At 39.2% G+C, this 5,695-nt stretch overlaps 1 pseudogene; it reads right to left on the bottom strand.

The window, feature by feature from the left end:
- Positions 1–318: 318 nt before the first annotated feature.
- Positions 319–4,013, bottom strand: LOC102383981 (annotated as a pseudogene).
- Between the last annotated feature and the right edge of the window lie 1,682 nt (positions 4,014–5,695).

Below are 5,695 nucleotides of genomic sequence, written 5' to 3'. Positions count from 1 at the left end.
ATATTGCTCAATTGAAAACCAGTGGGATTTCAGAACCTAAACTGCTTAGGTTCTTTAGAAATACCAGCCTATGTAGCTATCCCAAAATAAAATTGTAAATCTGCAGAAGACCCATGATTGGAAGCAGGTATCCTGAACTCTATTCAAAGTATGCTGCTAGAAAAGAATTCTCCAAATAGTTCTTTTGTCCCTTTGTCAGATCTGTCTCTGACAATATAATATCCCTTCTTATGCATGTCTGCAGGAGTTTTTCCTCACAAGAAAGTTTTCAGAATGCTGCAGAAGTCACCATTTTCAAAAACATTTTACAAATCTCATTTACAGTTTCCATGAGAATACCTTCCGTGCCGCCATCCTTCTCAGAGCTAACTTCACCTCATTGTTCCTCAGGCTGTAGATGATGGGGTTCAACATGGGTGTGATGATTGTATAGAACAAAGACAGGAACTTCTTAACATCCGGTGAGTATTTGGACTTGGGCCGTAGATACGTCAGGCTGCCACTCCCGTAGAATAATGTCACCACAATGAGGTGTGAGGAACAGGTGGAGAAGGCTTTGCGCCTGCTCTCAGCTGACTTCATCTTCAGAATGGTATTGGTAATGCAGATGTAGGAGATCAGGATTAGCATGGATGGGAGTATGAGGAACAGCAGTGTGGAAGTCATGATCTGCTTCTCATACATCTAGGTGTCAGCACAAACCAGTTTCAGAACTGGTGGTATATCACAAAAGAAATGATTGAGCACATTGGGACCACAGAAAGGCATGTTAAAAAGCCAAGCTGATTGAAACAGAGAAACAGGGATTCCAAGCATACAAACCCCTCCCACCATCCTCCAACAGACCTGCTGATTCATGACAGTGGTGTAGCACAGTGGGTTGCAGATGGCCACATAGCGGTCATAGGCCATGGCTGCCAGGAGAAAGCATTCTGAACAGCAAAAGAAAAAGAAGAAGAACATCTGGAGTGCACATCCCAAAAATGAAATGCTCTTGTCCTCAGCCAGGAGGTTGACCAGCATCTTGGGCACTGTGACTAAGGTGAAGCAGATCTCAAAGAAGGATAAGTTTTTGAGGAAGAAGTACATAGGGGAGTGGAGGGCAGCATCCCATGTGATGATGAGGATGATGAGGATGTTCCCAGTTACTGTCACTATGTACAGGAACAGAATCACAAAAAATAATATGCCTTGCAGGTGTGGGAGATTTGAGAACCCCACAAGAATGAATTTGCTTACAGAGGTTTGGTTCCTCCACCACATTTCCTCAGTGTGTATCATCTAAAAAGAGAATGAAAGTAGAAAAAACGGTATGTATAGGATACATGTATAGGTTAATGCACCCAGGAATAGAATTGCAATCGATGTGTTAATGCCATGCAGATCACTAAACAGAAATATAATTCCACTCCTAGATACCTGTTTCCCATTTGAGGCCCTATTGAGTTCACAAATTTACCGTGTGTCTATTTTTTAAGCCTTCCTCAAAAGCATTGCGGGGTGGCTGCAGTCAAGATTGGTGATTTTGATTTAGGTGTGCTAGGGCTACTGCTGGGACTTAAACCTGGAGGTTCCTGGCTAGAGGGTCTTGCCCATCTGCTCATGGTCAGACCAATCATCACATTTGGGGTCAGGAAGAAGTCGCACCCCATGGTAAGAATGGTATAGGCTGTGGGGGATTTTGACTTCCTCTGTAGTATGGGGCATGGACCTGCTGTGTAGTTTTGCTAATAAATTAGACAATAGATTTGGGTACAATGGTTTGGGTAGTGATGATCTTGCCTCAGACAGGGTGTGGACTAGATGAAGTCCCTTCCAGCCCTACTTCCTTTGATTCTATGATTCTATGAGTTTGGGACCTAAGTGGTCCATGATAGAGTTGCATACACTTCTAAAGGTATTTTGAAACAGCCTAACTTTTATGGTGCCTCACATTTAGGGGGCCAGTATAGGACACGGTAAGAAGCAGTTGCCTTATTTTCAAACAGTGGATTCTTATTTTATAAAAACTCTTATCTGTGTCACTCCCCAAACAGATTATGTATATGTAGATGTGCACCTGCATGTGTGTGTGTCTGTATTTATCTGTACTTAAAAAGGTAAAATTTCACATGCACATAAATATTTAAGCAGGACTATGCTGACCTAAGCATTATAAAAGGAAAGGTGCATACATTCTGACTGAAAAGTGACTAAAGTAACTTGTTGGGTTTTTTTTAATTGGACCTAGCTGCCCAATGTTCTTAAACACTTCTGTAAATTTCACTAGCTATGGGCACATAAGTTATGACTCACCAGAATTGCTGGAGGATCTGGTCTTGCTTTATAGGCATCCATGGGAGATTTTGAAGAGCCAAATTAAGAGCCAAACCAAAAGCAGTGATTGAATAGGAGTTAGGCACATAAATGCATTTTCTTAGGATCTTGGTTGACATTTGCAGATCACACACACTTTCATGAAACAGGATAAATATGAAAATCGGGGGTTTTTTGTATGGCTTATGCTAACTACTGTGTGATAGTTAAAACTCAGTGAGCAAAATCCTGAACTCCTTTGCAATGAAATATTATTAGAAAACACTAATCAATTTTTACAATGTTCTCCATGGAAACAAAGTCTTTACTGACACATTGAAATGAACTTCATAAATCAAGTTATACCTTTTTAATAAAGAACCCGCTCTCCTCCCCCCCACCCCCCCACCCCCGGCTGTCCCTTAATAACTACACAGGACTTAATCCTGATTCAGTTAGGGAGTAAAAGAACAACTGACCCCCTAATGTTAGTTAGGCTACTCCTGATTAACTCTAGGGTAAAATCAGAACCAGGCATTTGACTGCCATGGATTCACTTCTGATTTATGGCAATTTAAATAAAGTTGATCATGTAAGTCAGTGGAGGAATTACAGTCTTGGGTTAGCTGTAAGGCATGAAGTCTATACAGTACCCCTGGTGGAGGTCTGGAAGATATCGGACCATTTCATAGCCCATATATTTGATGCCTAAGTGGTAGTTAAGCTGCTAAATACAATCCTATTCCATCCTGTTCAAGTCCTTGAAGAAAACATAAATTAACCTAAGTCACAAAAAAGAAGGAAAGGGGAGGTAGACCCACACAACTTTTTCATTAACAGGTTTTTTTTTCAAAGGATTTAAGAATGGTAGAATAGAATCACACTGGGGTTGTCATCCACATGTGTAGGGTTACACATCCAGGAATAGAATTAGTGCCAATAAATCCCTATAGACACCCCAAAATGACCATTTAGATGACCTGAGTTTTTGTCTTGGTTTAGATGGCTAAGTTTTTTTGCGGGTTTTTTTTTTTTTAAATGTTCTGGCTCCTAATTCTTTCTGTTTCATTAAGATTTAACCCACCTAATCTACTTAAATAATTCTGAAAATATTATATGAATTGTTCATCTATTTAACACTGTCTTTATATTGAAAGAGAATGTAACTATACCTGAATACTAAAGAAGTAATTGCAAATAAATAACAAAGAATAACATAAATCAGAACCCATAAAATGACTTTGGAGCACCAATCCAAGGGGCACTTCTATACTTTGTAAAATGCCGCTCTGTTGATCCTTACTTACTGTATTGATTAACCAAGATTACCCTTAGTTTGTTACACAAAACCATAACAACATGCCAAAAGCACCCAGCTACTAATAAATTTAAGCACAACTATAATTTTAAAATCCTAGAAAACTAAAGAAAACATATTACTCCTTATATAATTTGACATGTTATCCTAAGATTTGTATAAGAAATGCATTTATTTATGTATTTATGTGTTAATTTTCTTCCTTTCTTTTACGCTATCTGCCCAATAGCTGGGAAATATAACATTTATATCTGATTGCTGTCAGAAGTTCTTTACCTACCTTTGAAGCCTGATGAAGTTATCACTGATTCCAAGAATCCATGTAATGATGAAGCCATCTGTCTTAGTTTCCTTTTTTCCCCTCTCTATGTGCTGCAGGATCCATCCCTGATTAATTTTCTGATATTAATTAGAAAAAAAAAGCAACCAAACTAAAAAAAGCAAAGTCCCAAGCACTTGATTCTGGTCTTTAAGAGTCTGAATACCGGCATGGAGGTCGGTAGTTAAGCTCCTGCTTGCTTCCCTGCAGTTCCACCATGTATATTTGAATCATGCTCCAAAGTACATTGTAGCACTTGGCACCAAACTTTGACTGGAAAAATATGCTACACATGCCTCTATTTACCTGTTCAGTTCTATGTGGCTGATCACTGTTAGCTGAAGAAATTTAATTTCTTCAAGCCCAACCTTACAATGAGATGTAATTTATGGCTAGGAATGAGATTAAGATGATGTCAGTAGTAAGAGCTATATAACTGACCTCAATGAGAATGAAATCAGAATCCTAGTAATACTCTCTTGTTGAAAAGTTCAATAAATACATTTTGCAATTTTAAGGGTTGGGTCACTGAATTTGTCTTGCTCGTCAGAGTCCTATGTCTCCTGAGTACACTAATTACAGTTGCATTTTTAGATGTCTCTTTCTGTCCATCTCCAACTACTTTTTCTATCTTGATTTTGTCCTCTTTGTAGAACTTTCTCTCCTCCTATCTTTGTTCTTTCTACCGCTATGCTTCTATTTTTGCATCCAGACCTATTCATTCATTATTTAAATAAATCAAGTAGATTACTACCAGAATTTAACTTAATTTCTTATATATAGCAAAAATACAGTGTATTTAGCAAAAATACAGTGGAATAATCCTGAAGATCTTTTTCAGTATTTATTAAGTTCTTAGAGTGAGATCACACAAGAATGTAGGCTCTAAATTCGGATTAAAGTAGAATTCAGGCACCCGATGTTGAGAGAGGGATTCCCATGTGGAAACCTATGAGGCCACAGAATCATAGAACATTAAGGTTGGAAGGGACCTCAGGGGGTCATCTAATCCAACCCCCAGCTCAAAGCAGGACTATCCCCAATTATATCATCCCAGCCCATGTTGGGGATCCAGTATTCTAGAGGCCTATGTTTTCATATAAAAACTGATTTGATGTCTAAAATTCAGCTTCTGCTCATGCCCAGAAGAGACGTTATAGTGGCTTAGATGAGAGGAATTAGGGTGGAATTCTATTTCCCTGTGGTTATCTAAGTAGTTTTTTTGGTCAGTTATGGCATTTGTGGCTCTTAATACTGGTAGCCATTCTAGTTTTCATCCATATGGATGTGTAGTGTGTGCATCCCCATACATGTATGGACTAGGAATGCACAGTAGGCTCTACACTAGCTTCACACATGCCCAGCCAAATATGTGTGCCTTTGCTAGATGTGTAGCAGGATCCAAGATCCCAGAATATAGTCAGCCCCAAATCAGCCACTGTCAGTTTTAAGAAGAGGGACTTTCCATGTTTTAGCAAAAAGAGAAGCTAAGGCAAGTAGTGTAGCATCTAAACCTACGTTCTTATCCAGCACTTCTTAAGAACCTTACCCCTGGGAAGCTATGAAGGGAGATTTATGGGGACTGGAAGAAGACCACAAAACAGGGTGTGTGTTGTTCAGTCAGATGACTGCTGGCCTGAAAAGGAGGGGCCTTTGGTTCCAGCATGTGGTCAGAAACTTCCTTTCTGCATTGGAATCCGTACCCCCAAATGACTATATGAAATACAACTGGCAGATGCTCACTTTCATAGAAATGGTGGAGA

Source organism: Alligator sinensis, unplaced genomic scaffold (assembly GCF_000455745.1).
Source record: "Alligator sinensis unplaced genomic scaffold, ASM45574v1 scaffold186_1, whole genome shotgun sequence".
NCBI lineage: Eukaryota > Metazoa > Chordata > Crocodylia > Alligatoridae > Alligator > Alligator sinensis.
Note: the sequence above shows the minus strand (reverse complement) of the source record. Positions and strands in the feature narration are given on the sequence as shown.